This window comes from Oncorhynchus mykiss, chromosome 9, assembly GCF_057628025.1.
Source record: "Oncorhynchus mykiss isolate SJ-2025 chromosome 9, ASM5762802v1, whole genome shotgun sequence".
Taxonomy (NCBI): Eukaryota; Metazoa; Chordata; class Actinopteri; order Salmoniformes; family Salmonidae; genus Oncorhynchus; species Oncorhynchus mykiss.
The window spans coordinates 24943993-24969436 of record NC_143030.1 but is presented as its reverse complement, the minus strand read 5'-3'; the positions used below and the strand labels follow the sequence as shown (position 1 = coordinate 24969436).

Below are 25444 nucleotides of genomic sequence, written 5' to 3'. Positions count from 1 at the left end.
TACCACCACTGTGTTAAAAAATCCTATTCAGGTAATTAATGTTAGAGACTACACAGCTATTGATCAATTAGGCACTGAGACTGGTTTTGATGGTAGGGACAATTTGTGGCTGTCTTATATGAGGTACACAGCTAAAACCCTGAGAAGAAAGGACTGCACTATTTGTAGTCATGCTAGACTTGTTCTGGCTACACACCCATTTGCTATAGGAGAAGGAGAGGGGTGGTTGTGTATTCTGAGAGGTTTTTACCAGGTTCAGCCCAATTCAACCCTCTGTTCCTCTTTGAGCCTTGTGTTTCCTACAGTACCTCCTCATCGGGCCCCTTGGGGTGTTAAGGCATATGGGGGCAATTACAGTTGCATCACGGGTACAGGTAGTGGCATGGACTATGGGAGATTGCCTGAAGCTGATTGCAGCAGTAACATAACCATTTATGCCACTTGGCCAGTTACAGGCCTAAACCAAACTAGTGGTCTGGCTGATGTGTGGTGAATATGTGGACCCAAAAGAGTACTGAGACCCATTCTTAGAGGAGACTGGCAAGGTACGTGTGCTCTGACCAGTTTGATAATTCCACTGACCATTGTTGATGTTACTTCTGAACAGCTGTTGGGTTCTGTATCCAGGGGACCTGAAAACATTCCATCCCATGGGAGACATAGATGTAGTGCTCCATGGACAGAGGATGTAGTTGACATACACACTAACCTGTTGGGAGTGCCAGTGGGGGTTCCTCATGAGTTTCAGGCCTTGGGTAGGAATGATGGACTCTGGCACTTACTACCTATTATAGGTCCAGCCATAGTGGATGCTAGACAGACTGCATGGATCAGTTATATCTACTATAATCAACAGCGTTTTGTGAATTACCCCCGTGATGCACTCACTGGTCTGTCTGAACAGCTTGAGGCCACATCTAGGGTTGCCAGACAGTCTGCAAGATGTTCGGTGAACAATGTTGCACGTATATTCCTAATAACACCACTCCAGATGGTGGTATAGCTAAGGCCTTTAATGGGCTTGGTGCACTATCTGCTGAGATGAGGACCATGGCGGGGGTGGAGGAGTCTGGACTGTTCTTTTGGTTGGGAGCCTGGTTTGGTAAGTACACTGGTATGGTGGTTACTGGATTTCTGACCCTAATTCTTGTATTTTTATTATTGATGTGTTGTGCTGCTTGCATCATACCGTGTTTTAAGAAGTCTGTTACAGATGTGACTCTAACATGTTTAATCCCATTAATGACTACGGATAACCCCAGTTGTAATTGCTCTGCCTGGGATGCTGTCTATCCCATGACTAAATCTACTGCTAGGAAACCATTGTTTTCCAACAAGGTTGCCAGGGCACATTTCACCTGTGTCAAAATGACGGGAGGCGGTACTAATGTGGGACAGGTTCCTGGGAATTGGTGTCTGGATACAATCAACATTGTTGGGAGTTTCAGGCCAATATCCAGAGCAGATGTGAGGTGGTGGTGTGGCAACACTGTCCTGTTTGATAAATTACCCTCCAATACTACTGGAAGCTGTGCACTTGTTACTCTCCTTTTGCCTGTTTCTATCTACCCTACAGAGGCTGGAGACCTCATCCTTAGGGTCCAGAGGGTGAACCCTGAATATTGGAGGGGACGTTCCAGGCGTGCCACCACCCCATCTAGTGGTGATCCGACGTACATAGACGCCATTGGAGTCCCAAGGGGAGTTCCTGACGAGTACAAGTTGGTGGATCAGGTGGCAGCTGGGTTTGAGTCCTCCATTTGTTGGTGGTGCACTGTTAATAAAAATGTGGATAGAATACATTCCAGAATCGCATTGCAGTGGATATGCTACCGGCAGAGAAAGGTGGAGCTTGCACTATGTTTGGTGAACAGTGTTGTACTTTCATCCCTAATAACACAGCCTCCGATGGTAGCTTGACCGTAGCCCTAGAAGGTTTGAGGACTCTTAATGGTAAAATGAAATCTCATTCTGGGATTGATACCTCAATGTGGGACTCCTGGATGAGTGCCTTTGGTAAATATAAAACCCTGGTCTCCTCCATTTTGGTCTCCATTTCGGTGTTCGCGGCCATTTTGGTTCTCTGTGGATGCTGTTGCATTCCATGTATCCGTTCCCTTACCACTAGGGTTATCTCTAGAGCTATTGACCCTTCCCCCCTTTCCCAGATGTTTCCTCTGCTTGCTAATGACCTGCCCGAATTTGAGGATGAGGTTGAGAGTGCCTACTAGGTTTTGTTTTTCTTTTCATGAAATGCTATGACTGCTGAAATAAGGGATAATGAGTGACACCCTAGTGGGTGTCAAAAAGGGGGGCTTAAATTTCACATCATTTTCTTTTGTTCTGTTTTTCAATGAGCTGTTGTTCTCTTTTGACATGAGGGTTGCAAGTTCCTAGGTGGCTGGTAGCCAATCTAGTACATAGTGGGATCGAATGGAGAACATGAAGGTATTTTAAACTTTGTAATTGTTAGCCTAGTTTATGTCACATCTCTTAGGAGATGTGAAGAGAGGGAATCACAAAACTTTTCCTTCTGGGAAAAGTTTTCTTTTTGTGTCTGGATCTAGTTAGGTTGTGTCACGTCTCTGGGGAGACGTGAAGAGAGGGATTTGTAAGGAAGTGCTATTTCTTATGCAGGTGACCAGCCTACTGCTATTACATTGCTATAACTGAGACAGCGTATTTTCACAGTAAAACATGTTAGGTCCCATACAGGATAGCTCCCACACCCACACACACAGCACACACACATTACACACACTAACTGCCGAGGACACACAGATAAGACATACACCCACACATTGGGAGGAAGAGACAGCCTTGACTTGCAGAAACCAGCGCACACACCTAATCTCCTTTCTAGCCGAACATTGTGTGACTGAGGACAGCGCACACACCTAATCTCCTTTTTAGCTGAACATTGTGTGACAAAGAACAAGACTCAGAGGGATGACGGACGGCCCAACAGGGCCAATCCAAGAAGACTACACCTCAGCCTGAACCAACCCGAAGACCCGATCTTCTAGAATCAACCTACTTTCTGTTCTGTATATGAGACATGTGCACTCTGTTATCTGCGCTTCTTTTCTGCTGGTTCCTTAAGAACCGAATGAAATGGCCCGTATACGTTGTACCAGATATCTTTACTCATAATTAAACTGTCACTTGTCATACAATAGACCACCTTGTCTGAATCGATCCTTGACCGGCTCACCCTCCTACATATCCCATTATTAACACTAGCAAAGCTCAACATTCACTGTTTCCTGTCCACTGAAGGTTTAGCTAGCAAAGCTCTACAGTCACTGTTTCCTGTCCACTGAAGGTTTAGCTAGCAAAGCTCTACAGTCACTGTTTCCTGTCCACTGAAGGTTTAGCTAGCAAAGCTCTACAGTCACTGTTTCCTGTCCACTGAAGGTTTAGCTAGCAAAGCTTTACAATCACTGTTCCTGTCTATTGAAGACTTAGCTAGCAAAGTCAGAAACTCACCTTGGAACAAAACACCATCTGACACAAACCGGTGTTGATCCATTGTCCAAACCATATCTGTCTTTTCCAACAGGCAGTTTTTAAAAGACATTATTAACTGCAGGGGATTATGTTATTTGCTAATTCACAGAAGCCGCTGACCTGTCATTTCATTTCAGTGTGCACTGTACCAAATAAAGTCATTTTCAATTTAGATGCTTATTTTGATCTTCTTTAAACACATTAGTCAAATCTGATTTATCAAATAAGACTTAGATGCTTCATTGCTTCACATAATACACAGCTTATGCCAGAAAAAAATCTGAAGATGGGCTGTGGGATGCACATACAATTTCTTGGTGAAAAACCAAATCATGGCTTCTTCAGAAGTACTGACTCAAGACAATCCCTAGCATCCAGACTATGGCCAGGAGTTTTACCTTCCAGTGACATAACCAGAAACAACTCGTACCTTACACTAACGCCTAATAACATGCCAAATGTTACTGCTTACACATTATTCTTGGTTTTCTATTCCTGATAAAAGTACACTGACAAAAGTTGACCTTTTCAGTAAAGGCTAAATAAAATGTGTACTGTTGCCTAACGTTACCATCTTTAAACTGAACGTTACTTAATAATTTAGGCAAATAAATATTTATTTCACAGCAGCCTGCACAGTAATACAAAATAGTACACATTAAGTTGATTATAATGTGATATTCAGTTAAATAGAAAGGAGAAGACACCAAGGCCTGTATTCACAAAGCACATCAGAGTAGCGTGCTGATCTAGGATCAGGACCCATCTCTTATTCATTATGATTTAAAAGGAAAAACTGATCCTATATCAGAACTTATACTCTACGACACATTGTGAATATGGCCCCAATTCAGTGATGTTTATTATTTTGACTTTGAGATGCAGAATGAAAACCCACATCAAACAACACTGGGGAAAAATGATTCCGGTAAACATATTTTCCATGTCACTGTGTCCTCCTTCAATAAACAAGGAGAACACACACACACATATACATGTGCATATACACACATGCACAAATGAGTGCACACACACACTGACACACACACACACACTTGCAGAGACACAAACACACAGATATGCAAAAACATACACACACACACACACAAATACACACACACACACACATACACACAAACACACACACACAAATGCCTGACTACTTTTCAGAAAGCTACTGTCCCTATCTTTTTGTCAAAAAGGAGTCAGAGAAAAACAAAACTATTTTAAGAAGCAGGAATAATGTTAACTCAGTCAGCTATGTCATGTAATGTCATCAATAATTTAGCGCTTCCAAATCCACAGGAGGATAGGACATGGTGTTGGGAAAAAACTAACTCTGCAAGATTTGTTTTTAGGTGATGTCTTTAGACACCCATTTCATAATCATGATTCTACTAAAGTTAAAGTTGTTGAGAATATTGTTAGTCTTAAAACTAAACTCAACTCCAGTGTATGTGTATGTGTTCATGCCAGCCTATCTGCCTGTCTGTCTATCTGCTTGTCTGCCTGTCTGTCTGCCTATATGTCTGTCTACCTGCCTGTATGTCTATCTGCCTGCTTGTTTGCCTGCCTGCCTGTCTGTCTGCTTGTCTGCCTGCCTGTCTGTCTGTCTGTCTGTCTGTCTGTCTGTCTGTCTGTCGGTCTATTACCCAAAGTGTATATCTTTGTGTGTTTGTGTTTATATGCTGGCTTTATACCTCTGTCATGACGTTGGCCTGGGGGGTTGGCTTATGACAGTCATAAATACCTCTTCCCCCCTTTTTCCTCTCTCTACCCTACTGATGTTTCATTTGCAAACCCCTTGGTTAACATAGAGATTCTGGGAACATCAGAAGGTGGGGGGAAATTAACTATATTCTGGTAATCCGACCAATTGAACATATGCAGTGGTACTTAATGAATATAATGTCAATGCGGTTGTCATCTGAGAAATTCTCATCAATGATAAGATGATATAACTCTACAGTGTAAAGTCTACACATCAGAGTTATCGGATTCACATGGAATTGTTGTTCAATTTAAATGTTTGAATATGAAATTATTCGTGATGGGATGAAATGTGATTTTAGCTTTTAAATGTGAGAATTGGGTTTTCATGAGTGAATTAGGCCCAACTCAGTGGCCCGCCCACGTGAAGAGACATAGGTTGTAAACTATGAAACAGACCCCTTTTCTCCCTTCCTATATAAAGCCTTGACGACATTATAACCTCCTGTTCCGAGGATGTGAGGACGACGGTCCAATGTCAGAATGGTTCAGATAATAACTACAGATGAAGCCAACATCAGCGTGAGCTTTGGTTGCAAATGGTATGAACTTTGAACTCTTATTCACTACAGAAGTGATACCTCCTAGCCGTTGAGTTAGCAACAGCAACTGCAAACGCAGGTTAGGAAGGAACAGACAGAGTATCCCGTCTACCACACAACAATGTTACTACAACGTATCCAATTTACCAGCAGATACATTCTTCAAAGGGCGTTTGGGCAACAAGGCCTTCCATCTACCACCAACCTACTGAAGCGCAGCTCAGAGTAAATATTTATTGCATTTTCCTTTTCCAAATGGGCGGTAATTTAGAATGCATAAGATATTGTTTTTACGATAGCACAGCTTCGCCCTTTGTTCCTCAGTCTTCCCGCTTTTTCACTCAAACCCAGCCCCTTTTCTTTTGTGTAACAAGCTGTCATATCTGTTCCGCCCACTAGGGACGTTTTCCTTTATGACGTAATTATTAATCAAGTTATGATTAAGTATGTGTATGTGTAATTCTGAGTGATTAGTTGGGTATTTAGTAAATACATAATTAAACCCAATGTTGTATTGCTGATTCAACTTGTTAGCCAGGGTTCGTGAAGATAACCAAGAATTTACCATTTTCAGATGAGACTGAATTAAGGTGACGATTAATATTGACTGCTATTGATGTAAAATATTACTAGGTATTTAAGAGTTTATTCGGAAGATAACAGCTCTATAAATATTATTTTGTGGTGCCCCGACTCTCTAGTTAATTACATTTACATGATTAGCTCAATCAGGTAATATTAATTACGGATAAATTACTTTATAGAATAGCATGTCATATCACTTAATCCGGCATAGCCAAAGACACGACACCTCCATGTTCCCAAGTCGCTGTTTGGTGCAGAGTGGAACAGTAAAGCTAGGGGGAAGATAGCTCTCAGAAGCTTACATAAAGCCACTGGACTTTGTAATAATTCATGGAGCAAAAAGCTCTCCGCCTGCAATATTTATACCTACCTGAATGTGTTGTGGCTGTGAGCCCTGTCACTGTATCAGGCCAGCTGAGGGGAAACTTTCACTTTCTTTCAGAGGACAGGTTTCACCTAAAGGGCCTGTGGCAGTGAGATATATATTTCCCATAATGCATCAGTCTGTATAATAATAATAATATATGTATTTTATACAGCACTTTTATATAGGGCTTTTCATGACAAACAAGAATCTCAGTCACTTTGAACAGAAAAAAATATTCAGGGATCGGCCAGTTCATGGTTGGTGGTCTTCCACAGCTTCTAGTGAGGCTAATATTGATGTAGATTTAAAATGGCCCTATTGAGGTCCAGGGGCATCATACACACATTATTTTAGAGGGGGTACCAGGTACGTGAGGATGGAGGGAATGGGTAATTTGGAGAATTTAGCATTTTTCAAAAATCTGAAATAGCTTTTTCTTTTATGTATATACAGTGGAGGAAAAAAAGTATTTAGTCAGCAAACAATTGTGCAAGTTCTCCCACTTAAAAATATGAGAGAGGCCTGTAATTTTCATCATAGGTACACTTCAACTATGACAGACAAAATGAGAAAAAAAATCCAGAAAATCACATTGTAGGATTTTTAATGAATTTATTTGCAAATTATGGTGGAAAATAAGTATTTGGTCACCTACAAACAAGCAAGATTTCTGGCTCTCACAGACCTGTAACTTCTTCTTTAAGAGGCTCCTCTGTCCTCTACTCGTTACCTGTATTAATGGCACCTGTTTGAACTTTTTATCAGTATAAAAGACACCTGTCCACAACCTCAAACAGTCACACTCCAAACTCCACTATGGCCAAGACCAAAGAGCTGTCAAAGGACACCAGAAACAAAATTGTAGACCTGCACCAAGCTGGGAAGACTGAATTTGCAATAAGTATGCAGCTTGGTTTGAAGAAATCAACTGTGGGAGCAATTATTAGGAAACATCATGCTTTGGGGCTGTTTTTCTGCAAAGGGACCAGGACGACTGATCCGTGTAAAGGAAAGAATGAATGGGGCCATGTATCGTGAGATTTTGAGTGAAAACCTCCTTCCATCAGCAAGGGCATTGAAGATGAAACGTGGCTGGGTCTTTCAGCAGGACAATGATCCCAAACACACCACCCGGGCAACGAAGGAGTGGCTTCGTAAGAAGCATTTCAAGGTCCTGGAGTGGCCTAGCCAGTCTCCAGATCTCAACCCCATAGAAAATCTTTGGAGGGAGGTGAAAGTCTGTGTTGCCCAGCAACAGCCCCAAAACATCACTGCTCTAGAGGAGAACTGCATGGAGGAATGGGCCAAAATACCAGCAACAGTGTGTGAAAACCTTGTGAAGACTTACAGAAAACGTTTGACCTCTGTCATTGCCAACAAAGGGTATATAACAAAGTATTGAGATAAACTTTTGTTATTGACCGAATACTTATTTTCCACCATAATTTGCAAATAAATTCATTAAAAATCCTACAATGTGATTTTCTGGATTTGTTTTTTCTCATTTTGTCTGTCATAGTTGATGTGTACCTATGATGAAAATTACAGGCCTCTCTCATCTTTTTAAGTGGGAGAACTTGCACAATTGGTGGCTGACTAAATACTTTTTTGCCCCACTGTAGGTGTTCCATTTGTCCAGGTGGGAAAGGGCAGTGTGGAGTGCGATTGAGATTGCGTCATCTGTGGATCTGTTGGGGCGGTATGCGAATTTGGAGCGGGTCTAGCGTTTCCGGCATGATGGTGTTGATGTGAGCCATGACCAGCCGTTCAAAGCACTTCATGGCTACCGACCTGAGTTCTACGGTACAGGTTACCTTTGCTTTCTTTGGCACAGGGACTATGGTGGACTGTTTGAAACATGTAGGTATTACAGACTCGGTTTGGGAGAGGTTGAAAATGTCAATGAGGACACTTGCCAGTTGGTCCGGGCATGCTTTGAGTACACATCCTGGTAATCCGTCTGGCCCTGCAGCTTTGTGAATGTTAACTTGTTTGAAGGTCTTGATCACATCAGCTATGCCCAGCTAAGCTTTTAGATGGGCATACTGTATCAAGTATTGGTAAGGCAAAATCAAATAAAATGTTACTTGTCACATGCACCAAATACAACAGGTGTAGTAGACCTTACCGTGAAATGCTTACTGACGAACATTACACCACAGTGCTGTATACGCTGAAATGGTACCTTTCAAAATACAAGTTTTTACCCAAAGGACTTCTGTGGAAAATGTGTTAAATCACTGTCTGATATAATACGTCTATGTATTGTATCGAGGAATCATTTGGTCCTGGTCAGAGCTTGGTGAGCGGTTTTCCAAAATTGTTATATTTTTTAACAAAGCAGAGTTTAAGTAATTTCCTACTTCCTAATTATAGGGCTATAAATACTGTTGAGATTCCTTTCGAAACATTTGTCGGCGTTGATTTCTTCTCATACTGTCCCAAATGATTTTGTTTATGGTGTTTTCCCACTGAGGAAGTTGCTCTTTCATGATGCACTGCAGAAGGGCAGAAGATTTGATTGTGTCAGAGATATAGTGAATGTGGGCCCTGAACTCACCCAGAACTGAGGCTCCTCTGTTCCACTCATGCAGATGCCAACATTCTGCCTGATGCCCAAGCTTCGCTCTCACCAACAACACCTGTCTGACCAATACCCCCAATGCCCCCACCTAGGAGAGGAGATGGAGAGAGAAAGGGAGAGAGAGAGCATGTAATAAACTGTGCAGTGCATAATCTGATCATTCACTGATTAAACAACTAAAGTGAAAACCAGTAAACACTGCAGCCCTCCAGGACTAAAATTGTGCAACTCCACTCTAAACAAACTGTAGTTGAATTGACCAGGGATGACAGAAAAACCTACTTAACATTACAGAGCAATGGATAGGTCTAAGATGTTGAATTCACATGGATATTAATAAAATATTGATAAAGCATGATTGAGCTATTCACTGCATTTGATTATGACTCTCATGAGATTTAATTAAAACAGATCCAAATTTGAAATGTTTTGGACTGTGACGGTGTGCCTGTGAGCTATCACGTCGGACATTTCCCTCCATTTCTCCCCTCACCAACGTTGTTTGCTAAAAACATAGTTGATTAGTCTTGCTAACCTAATTAAGCTATGCTATCGCTAGTCCCTTCACGAAATGGTGGATTGTATCATGTCAAAGAACAAACACCAGAGTCTAGCTATCAGATCAGTCTTGAAGAAATGTTTCGGTTCCTATTTGTCTTTCATTAGTTTCAAAACATTTTCTACTTACCACCACTTTGAACTGGCTCCTAAGTGAGTGCTCACTGATTAAGGTTGCCTCTTGTATTTGGTTTCTCAGGTTAAAGGGGGGTTTTCATTGTTTATTTTAATGTTTAAGCACTAATGTGTGTCTTTGTTTTCATTAATGTGTAAAGTATTGGGCATTCAGGTGTGAATTGTGCAACAGTATTGCATATGAAGGGTTATTTCACATACACCTGGTCTACTGTAAATAAATACACCTGGTCTACTGTAAATAAATACACCTGGTCTACTGAAATTAAATAACCTGATCTACTGTAAATACATACACCTGGTCTACTGTAAATAAATACACCTGGTCTACTGTAAATACATACACCTGGTCTACTGAAATTAAATAACCTGATCTACTGTAAATACATACACCTGGTCTACTGTAAATACATACACCTGGTCTACTGAAATTAAATAACCTGATCTACTGTAAATACATACACCTGGTCTACTGAAATTAAATAACCTGATCTACTGTAAATACATACACCTGGTCTACTGTAAATACATACACCTGGTCTACTGAAATTAAATAACCTGATCTACTGTAAATACATACACCTGGTCTACTGTAAATAGATACACCTGACCTGATGTCTCTATCTCAACAGGCTGCTATAGTAAGTGTATTTCCAAACCTCTCTTAAAAGAAAGCAATTGGAGTATAGTTTCGGGATTGTATTAACACATCCAAAGCCCAATCATTTTAATTATGTTTTTATTGCTAGGTATTACTGCGCTGTTGGAGCTAGAAACACAAGTATTTTGCTTTATCATCGATAGACTTTGATGTGAAATCTTGCTTGGCATCACAATGCTTTCCTTCATGTGTTTAAATCCAAGATCAAATCTGACATGTTTCAGACTGTAATATATGCATATTTTCATATATCTTCACTTTTCTAAGCAGGTAATGGGTGTGTAATATCACAGCATCAGTGTTAGAGTAGGGTGTGTCTCAGGGAGAGAGGGGAGCAGAGGGAAGCAGAATCTGCCAGTTTGGGCAGGAGGCCTGTGCCGGCAGGGCTCCCTATCGCGGGGCGGGGGCAAAGAGTGATGGTGCTCACTGTCGTGTCGGTCACATGACCCCTGGGGTAAGAGTGCCCTCGAGCTGCGTAAGAAATAATCTCATTCGGGCTGGATGGCAAGCTCCCTCCAAACATTCACACACCTGTGCAAAGATATGTGCAAGCACACACACACTCACACAGTCGCTCACATTCTCACACACACACACACACACACACACACACACACACACACACACACACACACACACACACACACACACACACACACACACACACACACACATACTGTATATACTCTCACATGCACACAGGCAGCTTGAGACAATGTATTTACTCACAGTCCTACTGAGGAGAATACATTTGGGCTTTATGCAATGAAAATATGGTTAAACAGATACCTGACATAATGCCTTTAACACCAGCACAACATTGGGTAATTTTCTTATGACAACTGACAATGTGTGAACAATTCAAAATGTCTACTAAAAATGTTAACCTTGTTACAAAACCATAAGTCAGTTATCATAACCTTTGTTTTGCAAAGATGCATTTTACTGTGACTCTCAGCTGTCTGCTAACATGAACTCAAACTATAGTTCACTAGCAGAAGTTGGTAGTCATAAAATGTGTGGATTTGTGCCACTTCAATTTAAGTGATACCAAAATACTCTGAGGAACCAGACAGCTATGTCACAAAGTTAGAAGTCTTAAAAGCTCAAATGGAATGTTCTGGCAGGTAATTATATTGTAAACGTGTTAATGGCTGTCTTTAAAAGTACTCAGCCACTCATGCATAAGAGGCCTACTGCACAGTACCAGTACATGGCACCGTAGTTTTGCCACTGTCAACTACTTAGCAATGAAGTCCATGGCCCCTTTGTGTTTTCCTAACCCATGTCTTTACTTTACGGCAGCAGCATTTGTAAATGTCACCTTTCGTTTGGATCACCTAGCAACCTGTGCCGAGAGAGAGTAGCTTTTAAACCACATAACACTGAAGACACTGAAACACCCATCTGTGGAGTGAAATGTGCTGTAATGTGTCTAACGCCCCATAGCTCTTAGTCCATCTACTTAACACCAGGTGAAGCAGAATCTATTATAGACTGCAAGAGAACCGCATAAGAACCGTTAAGAAATACAAGTGCAGCAAGAGTCAGCTAGAAAATAGGATACCTAGTCAGTTGCACAACGGAATGCATTCAACTGAAATGTGTCTTCCGCATTTAACCCAACCCCTCTGAATTAGAGAGGTGCGGGGGTTGCCTTAATCGACATCATTGGCTTCCATGGAGCAGTTGTTGATGGGGGTTAACTGCCTTGCTCAAGGGCACACCGGCAGATATTTCCCCCCTTGCCTTGTAACGGCTGTTGGTGGAAGAAGGTGAGGACCAAAGCGCAGTGTGGTACATGTTCGTCATTTTAATGGTAAAGCTGAACACTATACAACAAGCAACAAAAGCACAACCGAAACAGCTCCATCAGGTGCAAAACACACTAAACAGAAATTAACCACCCACACCACACAGCTGGGAAAAGGCTACCTAAGTATGGTTCTCCATCAGAGACTGAGAACCACACCCAGCCAAACACACAAAAAAGAAAACATAAAACCCATAACATAGAATGCCCACCCCAACTCACGCCCTGACCAAACCAAAATAGAGACATAAAAGGATCTCTAAGGTCAGGGCGTGACATGCCTGCTCAGAGATTCGAACCAGCAGCCTTTTTGTTACTGGCCAAATGCTCATAATTGCTAGGCAACCTGCTATCTCCCCTGAGTGAAAAAGCAAGGTGTTATGGAAAAAATAAAAAAGATCCGGCTATAAATTTCATGCGAAAGAGTACGCTTCGAAAACATCGCAGCAGCATTTTATGAGTTCATTGGAGATTCTATAGACACGGAGAGAACCTTTGCACTGGCATATGGAATTTTCCCCTGACTGGGGAACGGGGACCGAGAGACAAACAGGTGCACCAATTACAACTGTACCCACAATCCTCTCTGGGGAGCATAGTACTGCCGATTGATCTTAGACATCCCCGTCGTGGTCATGTGTTCATGTTGACTTGAGTCATTTTATTAGAAAGACAACATTCAACTTCTTGGAAAAAGAAGTTACCAGGCTGTTAGAGAATTAGTTACTACAAATGCTACATTATAAGGGCTCAGACACACCAATAGCGTTTGCTGGCCGATGGGCGAGAGTACTTAGCACCTCTGAACAGAGTGCCGGCTGTAATTCGAGAACCGAGTGTGTGCCAAAGTTCCTGAGCATGTCTTTAAGTAAGTCATTGCCTACATTACCATAAATTAGTCAACCACGCTCCTTTTCTCATCTCGACAGTACCTCCAGTATGTTGTTGTTTTTCCTTTAACACTATTACCTCAATTAAATATAATTATTGAATAATTATCCCACTCTGGAGGTTTTCCAACACACCTTCAGTCACTGTGTGTGCAAATACACGCCAACACAAGCTACCTTTATTTTATTAAAGAGCAGTATTTCTTTTGAGTACGTGCCTCTGAAGAGAAAATAAACTCCCAAAACAAGGATAGCCTATCCATGTAACCTCTGAGCAATTCCATAAATGTGGACATTATTAACAACAAGCTAATAAGATATGATGTAATACAATATATTGTATTATTTTGGCAAATGGCCATGGATAGGATTGTGTTTTGATGAAAGCATATTGTACATGGGATGTTGGAATTTGGATCATGGTATGTTTTGAATGGCCTATTTACACAGAAGTACTTGAGTAGTAGAGTTGTTGACCTAAAGTGAATACAAAGTATGAGTGTATTCATAAACATGGGCTATGGTAATAGATAATATACTGCTCAAAAAAGTGTTCATGAAGTTGTTAACCATGTGGGGAAAATGCATGAGAAAGCTTACAGTACAGTATGTGCTTACTTATAACATGGCATTTGCTTTATGACCCTCCGCCGTAGGTATGTTACTGTTGTCTGTTCTTGCAGCGACATGGTCATTTGTGCTCCTCTCTTCCGTGTTTTCTTTTGTTTAAAGTGTTTTAAAGTTGCGAACTACCTCAACCAACCAACTTTTTAGAGGTATTAAATCGGATAAATAATAATGAGGCAAATAGCAGTACATTGGCTGTAACTTTTTATCTTTTTTTTTTGTGAAACGCACCAAACAAGCTGTCGATCTAAACCTCAATGGATACAGTGAGCCACAACCGTGGATATCATATGCAAGAGATGTCCTGTTTAATCTCTGACCCTTTGCCTCAAGTCTACACTGCAATGGAATACCACAACTAATACAATCAACATGTTCTCAAGTAAAGGCATCTAAGGAAACGGGGCAGTAGAGGAGGAATCCAGAATCGGATTAAAAAACAGAACACCTCTTCCATCTATTGCGCATGGCAATGTACAAAGCATAAGGAATAAGACTGATGAGCTATGGACTTGTACCCAATATCTCTCAGAGTATCGACAATCCTGCTTGATTTGTCTATCTGAGACCTGTCTTACGGAACAGGATCCCGACTCTGTTGTGAAGCTGCATGGCTACACAATTGTTAGAATGGACTGAAACATCAATTCTGGAAAGAGAAAAGGTGGTGGATTTTGTGTTTTCATCAACGAGAAATATTGCAAACCTGCCCATATTACAACTAAGTGCCAGATCTGTACAAAAGACATTAAACTTCTTGCTCTTAACCTACTTGCTACGGGAAATTAATCAGGTCCAACTATTTATTGTTTACATAACCCCCTCCACTGACAATCAAACAGCTGCTGTCTTGATTCATGACCTTGAAACTCAGGCTGAGACAGAGTCATCTGAAGCAGTAAAGCTAATTACGGAAGAGACTTCAACATGTGCAATCTATCTGAACATTTACCATCATATCAACATGTCCTACCCAAAATTAAACCTGTCTGGACCTAGGTTATGGTAACATTTTCCAAGGTACTGCCCAATCTTTGGGGTTCGGATCATAACATGGTTCAAGCTCATCCCAGTATACAAAACGCGTCTGCAGCGAGAGAAGGTTAAAAAGGTGGAGATTAAAAGACGGACTCCTGAAGCTACTGAAGCCCTCAAGGACTGTTTTGAGTCCACTGACTGGGCTGCCCTGACAGACAGCACCCATGACCTGGAAGAGGCAGCAGATACCGTCTCTGAGTACATCCGTTTATGTGAGGATCTCGTTATTCCCAAAAAGAAACTCCATATCTCCCCCAATAATAAACCGTGGGTAACCTATGAAATACTCAAACCAATTTGCCTACTGTGCCTCCATGGGTGTTGATGACGTGACACTGGTCATGCTGAACAATATCTATGAACATTTAAAAAAGGCAAATAGCCTAGTGAAAATGTTATTAATTGACTTTGGTAGCGCGTTTTACACATTCCAACCCCACCTACTGGTGGGTAAGCTGGTGAATGTAGGTGTCAACTCTCTACTGATCTAGTGGATTAATAGTTTCCTCATGAACTGTGCTCAACAAGTGAAGTTTAACACCTCCATCTCTACATCTAGAACAGTGAATACTGGAGCCCCTCAAGGTTGTGTACTTTCACCGATGCTGTACGCAAACAAAGAAAAATAAGTAAACTGCATATCTTACAAATGTTCTATACCTCTCTCCTGCAGAGTGTGCTGTACTTTGGTCTGATATGCATGTTCAGAAACATGTGAGTGCAAGACCAAGTCTTCAGCGCTTGATTAAGACGGCTTGATTAAGACGGCTTTCTTCTAAGCTAGCATTTGGTTTTCAGCAGCAGATATTTGTATAAAGCTTGCTATCTGTCTCTCTGACCTTTGCAACGTAGTTTCAGTATTGAAATGTGATCTTCACTGTCCCATTGAGGATTAACTTGTCAGGACGAGACAGAAATCTTTTCTCAGCCAATCGAAATCATGAATCACCATAATTTTGATGGATATATACAAAGGAATTTCAATAGAAAACAGGTCAAACGAAACAAAATGCAGCTAGTATGCTGTTTTTGCAGTTTAAGTTTGAAATTATTGTGTTAGCTGTGTATTGGCTAGCACCTCTGAAAAGTGTCCTCCTCTGAAAAGTGTCCTATGCCAGGAAATCACACTAGCTCATTATTATGGATGTATGCAGCTACTTTGCTGTTATTTTGGCTGCACTGTTTGGCGTGACTGTGTTAGCCGTAGTTGGCTAGCTAGTAAGCAAGGGATAAGAACATTTCCAGCCAGCTTGGCATCGGAACACTTAGAACGAATGACTGAGTCGTGTCCATAGATATACAGTACATAGAACAAAAAAGACTTCACGACTGGGTTGCGTCTCTGGCAACCTAACCGATAAAATGAACAACCAGTCGGCTTGGGTAGCAACTCTAGATCCTCCTACTCTAGATCCATCCACGGGACTATATCTCTAAAATAATGTTTTTAATGAAATTATGTCAATACATTTCTTTAAATATGTTGGTAACCATGTTCTTACATGTTTGAGATGCTTTGAAAGCAAAATCTGAACAATATTGGCAATGTTGAATTCAATTTCATAATAGCAAGCTAGGACTGATGGTTTGGTTTGCTAAGCTAGCAAGTCTGTTTGGTTACCAAGGCAACTACTGTAGCTATCTTGTAAACTTGCTAGCTACTTCAGTGAATGTTGAACATATTTCTACAGTAGATGCCTACATTTCTATCAGACGCCATGCGTTCTCTGAAAAAGAATGAATCTCTGTGAAAGGTTAGTGACACGGCTAGCGCATCGTGGCACACACCTTCCACGTCGTGCATTATTTGACATAACGCACATAGCCCATTACTGATTATCCCTTACATAATGGTATGTTTACATAGAGTAACAGTACAGTTGAAAAGCCAGTGTAGGTGTGCAGTGTTGGCTGTTGGAGTTGTTGTCTGTCTGAAGGGTAGAGTTTCCAGCTCGCTGTCGAGGAGATACCTCTAGGGAAGGGAATGGCTTGGGACCCTCCAGTGATGACAGGGAGAGACAGCCTATGTGTGTGTGAGTGTGTGTCAACTAGCTCTCTGCACACACCACCGTAAGCTCTACACAAATAAAACCTGTCCAACTCCACTTCCTCTCTCCCCCGGTAGACATGTGGAGATAGGCCTCCCTTCCATCACCAGTGCGTCTATGGAGACTCTATGGAGACTCTATGGAGAGGAACAGCAATAGACCTGCTTAGACCTGGGGGGGGGGGGGGGGGGGGGGTGCTGCTAGCATGCTTTATCTGTAGTGTTTAGCTAAACTGGTTTGTATGATATACCGTATACAGTACAGCTGTTTAAAAGGCAGCTGTTTTTGAAGTAAATTGGTTGATTCATCTCAGTTATGTGACAATAATCTATAAGACAACCTATAGCTCCTTTATTTCCCCATTTCATTTAGTGACTGGTGTTGATATGGCATCGGTGGAGGGTTGACATTTCAACAAAAGTGCTTAAAGTTTGAACGGGATGAAGAAATGTATCACCGATCTGCATTGCTCTTACCTGTTTGGAACAGTTGATAGCAATGCCGCCTCGGACCGGAAGGAATGAAAGAATCAGAACTCCTCGGGAATTTCCCTGGAAAAGAAGATGAGAGGATGGATTTAGGTGATACCACCAAACGACTGTTAATGTTTTTATTACCCATTTAGAGCCAACCATGTGATGGCAATACATGCGTCAATACGATCATGCATATCATCTGTGACTTCTGCATGGGGAGGATGTCAATGTGACACAAATGGGACCATATCCCCTATGGGCCCTGGTCAAAGGTAGTGCACTTTGTAGGGAACAAGGTGACATTTGAGACGCAACCAAATAATATTGACCAAGTATCACTGAACACTGGAGTTCATGCTTCACTGATTATACAGAATACCAAGAAAGGAAACAATAGTGTTACAAACAAAGCCCCTATGGAAGTCCAGAGAAGCCAGTGGTCGGGCTCAGTGGTTTTCAGTTCATAAAGGTGTCCACCCAAAATACACCTACACATATTTATGAAGTGACAGTTTCCTCATTATACAATCACTGACATTTACATTGTTTTCAGACATTGTTTGTTTGTTTGTAAACAAACAATGCCCCCACCCATCCACCTCTACCTATATCTTTATTTATCTCTCCCCCTCTCTCTCACTCACACGCACACACACACACACAGTCTCTCCATTCTCAGTCTCATCCTCTCTCTTTTTCTCTTTCCCTCTCTCACCCTCCCTCTCTCTGTCTGTGAGCAGCCTTAATTGATTTGTCTTCAGCTGCATATCGGTGGACAGCTGGGAGATAATGGGGACGTAAAGGAACACAGACGAGCCTCGAAGGACCAGAGAGAGAGCTCCTTCTCACCAACGACACACATTCACACACACAGAATCGCACAAGCTCTCACACGTACAAAACACAAGCTCACACACACATACATCCAACCCTCTCCAAACTCAAAAGGCCGGGGATAATTCAAAGTCTCAGCTCGTACTGTGTCCTTTCGTATTCTACCCACAACCGAGCCTTTGGTTTATTCTTCCACCTCATCACTTAAATATGCAAAATCATCTGTTTACTCTTCGACAGATCAAAGTTTGTCCCACCCTTCATTTTTCCCTCTCAAGAGTTCTAAAAATGATTTCTTTCATTATGCAAGCCAACAAAGAGCGGTGGCGTTCTGCTTCTTACACCCGGCATTGGAGCTTGCTGATTAATTAGCTTGTATAATTAGCTTAATGATTTAGAGAAACACAGCTCCAGCCACCCAAGAAGCTATGCTAATGGTCTCCTGTCTACTGGAATTAAAATGCCCATAATGTCAGTACCCAAATAGTCGAGATAAGAACTATGTGTTAGTAGGTAGGTGTTCAGAGAATGTACTATTATTTAAATAAATGTAAAGGCGGTAAATCAGCTATAATATTGCAGATAGATTGTAGCTTCCATCAATGTAATTGTCTGCATCATTTCCAAAACCTCATATTTTTTTGTAAATATAATATATATATATAAAATCTCTTTCAAACATATTTTCCTTTGTTATTTCCCCCTAACCCTACCACCCCTCCTCTAATTGGAGTAAACTAATGGACAACAACACTTAGGCTTTTACTTCCAGCTTATACATACTATATATGTTCAGAGAATGTTCGTAATGTGTTGCAGCATCATGTTAGCTGATACTGTAGCAAGGTGATAGCAGATAGGCGCAGTACTGAACATTTCAGTTTTTTCCTTGTGAACATAAACCATCACCAACTCAGGTGTCCATAGAATGACAGTCGGGTGTTCATATTAGGACAGTGCGGTATCCATAGTATGACAGTATGGTGTCCATGGTATGACAGTACAGTGTCCATAGTATGACATTATGCTGTCCATAATATGACAGTACGGTGTCCATATTGGGACAGTATGGTGTCCATAGTATGACATTATGGTGTCCATAGTATGACAGTACGGTGTCCATATTGGGACAGTATGGTGTCCATAGTATGACAGTATGGTGTCTATATTAGGTCAGCCTCAGAGTCACACAGAGTTTGTATCCCATACATCATCAGGCTTTGATGATTTGAATCAGGTAGGGCAAAAACAAAACTGTGCTACCCCTTTGAATCCCAAGGACCAGGATTGAGAACCACTGCACTAGAGTTACAAGTCATGTGACTGAATAAGGAAGTATGTTTTGGAGTTGCTGAAAACAGTGGGGTTTCGCAAACACATCAGGATCAATACAGAGCAGCAGGGGTGTATTCATTAGTGCACAATGTAACAAACTGTAGCAAAGCACTTTGCAATGCAAAACGTTTTGCCTACGAAATTAGAATTTTTGGTCCATTTGGTTCCTCGTGAATACACCCCAGGTGAACAAAATTGGATAACCTCTTAACCTGTCTGTGTAATATCTTTAATTTACTGATAACAGTGGCTAAGTAGGAACATTGCTAGGCCTACTGTATCTCTATATAACCCTGATGCAAAATGTACAGAATATATACAGGAACCTGCCCAAATAAAGAAAACACCTGAGTAAATGAGGGATATAAAGTATAATGAAAGCAGGTGCTTCGACACAAGTGTGGTTCCTGAGTTAATTAATCAATTAACATCCCATCATGCTTAGGGTCGTGTGTAGAAATGCCCAGTTGCCCATTATTTTGGATACCATGACTAGAAGAAGAGATCTCATTGACTTTGAAAGAGGGGTCTTCATTAAAGGAGCATACGGTGGTTTAAGGTGTTTGTTGTGTTTCTAAGTCACGAGATCTCAACCCAATTCAACACTTATTGGAGATTCTAGAGCAGCTCCTGAGGCAGCGTTTTCCACCACCATCAACAAAACATCAAATTATGGAATTCTCATGGAAGAATGGAGTTGCATCCCTCCAATAGAGTTCCAGACACTTGTAGAATCTATGACAAGGCACACCGAATCTGTTCTGGTGGCACATGGTGGCCCAACGCCCTATTAAGACACTTTGTTAGTGTTTCCTCTATCTTGGCAGTTACCTCTATCTGTATATAGACAGAAATCCATGTACATTCATCTTAAAATACAAACAGCTTGACAGCAGACATCAATGGCATACCACACACCCTTCTCCCTAAGACACACACGCAAACACATACAGACACACACACGCAGACACTAGGTATGCGGCAGGCCACACCGAGATTATGTCTACTCCTCTCTTACCGACGGAAGCATCAGCATTCCCAACCACACCTGAAACATAAATCCCACATTTATGACCTTCCCATAACTGTAAGTAACGCTCAAGCACCAGGATCAGCTCATTAAAGCCACTGGGAGCCACTGGAGAGGGAACGTTGCTCAAGTGCTCATGTGCTAGTACCCCTAAAAGGCAGGTCAAACGAGCGGGGTTGAAAAAACAAAAGGGAAAAAAAGGTTTTCTACCGCTTGTAAAAACCACTGGCAGGGGACAGAAATGTATTGAACGCTTATACCAGACCTGGGCACAACATTTGAGTATTTTGTAGTTTATTTGAAAACACCAACTTTTCAAATACTCGAGGTAGTCGAATATAGATTATTTAGAGTTTCAATTAAAAGGCAACCATTTTCTTTGATATTCAAATACAGGTCTCAGGTGTCAGTGTTTTGAATACCTCTCAGAAAACCAGTTATTTGAAAACAGAAATTAATCTACTCCCTGACGAAGGCCATGCAGCCGAAACGAGCCAGAGTTTTTAAACTTTGTTTCCATTGAACATGACATGTAGATAAAGTCCTTTTAATTAATTATATAAAGAGTTCCTTGGTCCTCCTTTCTTTTCGATGACCAATTTACCCCTTTTACCAAAGAGCACCTTCTGTCTACCAACATCTACAACTGTGTTCCTTAGACGCGCTTCCCTTCCTGCTTTTTCTAAAAATAAATCTTTATTTGATGGCTGCCAGATATTTGATGAAGAACCAAAAACTACAACAACTAGTTGAATACGTCTAAATATATGATCATAAGCCCATGGTTTGGAGGGCTCTTAGATATGAATCTTAATATAGCCTATAGCCTACAATGAAATGCATGAGGGACATGGAATCACCTCAACATTAGAGTAGACCACTTTTGCCACTTCAAAATGAGTAACAAACATATTTTTATAATGAGTGAGACATAAGGTAATACATTGACATCAAGTTCTTCTACATCTGTAGTAACTTAGTGATTATTACAACAGCAACATTGTTGTTACATAGGACTTTGGAAATTGCTTAATAATTGCATAATAATGGAGTTATTACATAAGTGGAATAAGGAAGTCACTATTCCTCTTGTGGAGAGTAGTTACATTGCTCATTGCAATGCAATTAAAATGCAATTACCAACGTATTATGTAACAAAATGCCAATAAAATGTTGTTCCAAATGTAATTACAGTTTTATTACACAGGCACAAGAACAGTTTCATTTGAATTGTTACTGAGAATGCTAACATTAACAAAAATGTGGCTTTTAAGTGTTGAAAAGAAACTAAATATGCCAAAGCTGCCTTCTTAAATCAACTGCAGCCAAGGTAGGTTGAAAACCATTTTTGCTTGTATTCTGAGTAAACTGTCCCTTTAAAGATGTGTGTTTGAAACAAGAACACTTACTGTCAGATGGACAAAGAGGTCAGTTTGCAAATGGCTGTGAATTACTCTGCAGTATTTTCAGGTATCATAAAACCTTTTTTATTGATTTTTTTACTTTGTGGTATCCAATTGGTAGTTAGTCTTGTCTCATCGCTGCAACTCCTGTACGGACTTGGGAGAGGCGAAGGTCGAGAGCCGTGCGTCCTCTGAAACCCGACCCAACCAAGCCGCACTGCTTCTTGATACAATCCCTGCCTTTCCCGGAAGTCAGCCACGCCAATGTGTCAGAGGAAACACCGTACACCTGGCGACCGTGTCAGCGTGCATTGCGCCCGGGCCTCCACAGGAGTCTCTAGAGCGTGATGGGACAAGGACATCCCTGCCGCCCAAACCCTCCCCTACCCCGGACGACGTTGGGCCAATTGTGTGCCGCCCCATGGGTCTCCTGGTCACGGCAAGCTGCGACAGAGCCTGGACTCAGGATCTCTAGTGGCACAGCTAGCAACTGTGATGCATGTTGACAGGGTCATTCAGTAGTTGAGCATCACAACTAATTTACACTTATCTGTACAATTTATCATTGGTTGTAAATGTGGTAATTTACTAGTCCGTCCGCCGCTGACTAGGTGTAAAAGTTATGGTGCTGTCAGGCTTGGACAAACATGAGATGGGAGGATGAATATGAAATCAGGATGGTTGGTTCTGATGGACCAGGCAGGCGAGGGGAGAGTGCATAAAAAGGTTGTTAGCTGTAAAGGCATTTTAACGTTCCGGGCCGTCATGCCAGAATGAAATCTCTGTCAATGACAGGAAAGTAACATCACAATTCAAATAGCCCTACATTTCAAATACACATCAATCAAACATAAAGATGCTCAATATTATTAATTGATGACAATCTGATTATAATAACACAAAGGAGTATAGAGTTAAATATACCTTTCACTGTATCTTCAATGATAATCAAATAAAACAAACATTCAATTATCATAATAAGCTAATCATCAGTGATCACAAGTACTACTGCATACACACAAACACTGGCTTAGCTTCCATTCATGCTTACACTACCAAATAAGATTGGGAAAACATTACATGTCATATCCCCAACACTACCAATCCCATCTAATTACAGAGTTGCAAGCAGCCTGTCTGAACTGTGCTGAGCTGTGTTGCAAGCAGCAGGTGCAACGAACGGTATTCACTTGTGTGAGCGGAAAACATCACAGTTTGAGCTGACACCATTCTGTCAGAAACTCAGGCTTGCTTGTCAGCACTGTAGTCGGCTCTCCCGAAAACAAGCCTATAAAAGCTACCAAAGGAAAGGAAGGAGCTGGTTTCTTTCCCCTGGTTCTCGGCCCCTACAACTGGCTCTGTGGCACACCACTGCATCATCAACAGTTCAATATAGTGAGACTCTGTGCATCACATGTCAGATCAATGGACGTCAATGGGGGTAGCTGTTGATGCTAAAACTGTCTGGCCAATAGCTTCTACCCCCAGACCATCAGGCTGCTGAATAGCCACCACTAGCTTCTACCCCCAGACCATCAGGCTGCTGAATAGCCACCACTAGCTTCTACCCCCAGACCATCAGGCTGCTGAATAGCCAACACTAGCTTCTACCCCCAGACCATCAGGCTGCTGAATAGCCAACACTAGCTTCTACCCCCAGACCATCAGGCTGCTGAATAGCCAACACTAGCTTCTACCCCCAGACCATCAGGCTGCTGAATAGCCACCATTAGCTTCTACCCCCAGACCATCAGGCTGCTGAATAGCCACCACTAGCTTCTACCCCCAGACCATCAGGCTGCTGAATAGCCAACACTAGCTTCTACCCCCAGACCATCAGGCTGCTGAATAGCCACCATTAGCTTCTACCCCCAGACCATCAGGCTGCTGAATAGCCAACACTAGCTTCTACCCCCAGACCATCAGGCTGCTGAATAGCCACCATTAGCTTCTACCCCCAGACCATCAGGCTGCTGAATAGCCACCATTAGCTTCTACCCCCAGACCATCAGGCTGCTGAATAGCCAACACTAGCTTCTACCCCCAGACCATCAGGCTGCTGAATAGCCACCATTAGCTTCTACCCCCAGACCATCAGGCTGCTGAATAGCCAACACTAGCTTCTACCCCCAGACCATCAGGCTGCTGAATAGCCACCACTAGCTTCTACCCCCAGACCATCAGGCTGCTGAATAGCCAACACTAGCTTCTACCCCCAGACCATCAGGCTGCTGAATAGCCACCATTAGCTTCTACCCCCAGACCATCAGGCTGCTGAATAGCCAACACTAGCTTCTACCCCCAGACCATCAGGCTGCTGAATAGCCACCATTAGCTTCTACCCCCAGACCATCAGGCTGCTGAATAGCCAACACTAGCTTCTACCTCCAGACCATCAGGCTGCTGAATAGCCAACACTAGCTTCTACCCCCAGACCATCAGGCTGCTGAATAGCCACCATTAGCTTCTACCCCCAGACCATCAGGCTGCTGAATAGCCAACACTAGCTTCTACCCCCAGACCATCAGGCTGCTGAATAGCCAACACTAGCTACTACCCCCAGACCATCAGGCTGCTGAATAGCCACCATTAGCTTCTACCCCCAGACCATCAGGCTGCTGAATAGCCAACACTAGCTTCTACCCCCAGACCATCAGGCTGCTGAATAGCCAACACTAGCTTCTACCCCCAGACCATCAGGCTGCTGAATAGCCACCATTAGCTTCTACCCCCAGACCATCAGGCTGCTGAATAGCCACCACTAGCTTCTACCCCCAGACCATCAGGCTGCTGAATAGCCACCATTAACTTCTACCCCCAGACCATCAGGCTGCTGAATAGCCAACACTAGCTTCTACCCCCAGACCATCAGGCTGCTGAATAGCCACCATTAGCTTCTACCCCCAGACCATCAGGCTGCTGAATAGCCAACACTAGCTTCTACCCCCAGACCATCAGGCTGCTGAATAGCCAACACTAGCTACCTGCTTCCCAAATAATAGTGCTGCAGTACTGTGAGGACAATGCCTCCATAACCCTCTAAATTAAGGGATTGTGTTTTGTACACATGGTTTCACACACGCACACGCACACACACACTTCAATGCAGGTGTACACAGACGTTATGGCTAGGCTTAATTCCTTTGAATTCAAATGTCCCCCAGTAAGTATTTCACAACCTGCATCCCTAAACATACAGCATTTGTGTGAACTGGAGAATGTGCTGCCTGCTCAAGGC

The 25444-nt window shown here is 42.1% G+C and overlaps 1 protein-coding gene across 5 annotated transcripts in view; it reads right to left on the bottom strand.

Moving 5' to 3' along the window:
• The window catches only part of LOC110531736 (receptor-type tyrosine-protein phosphatase delta), a 614032-nt gene that overhangs the window by 355024 nt on the left and 233564 nt on the right, over positions 1-25444 (bottom strand). For all 5 annotated transcript variants that reach the window (XM_090183809.1, XM_090183811.1, XM_090183808.1 and 2 more), the window contains exons 5-6: positions 17605-17679; positions 9335-9446 (exon numbers count right to left, since the gene is read on the bottom strand). The gene's annotated coding sequence lies outside the window, so the exon portion shown is untranslated. The remainder of the gene's footprint in view (positions 1-9334; positions 9447-17604; positions 17680-25444) is intronic.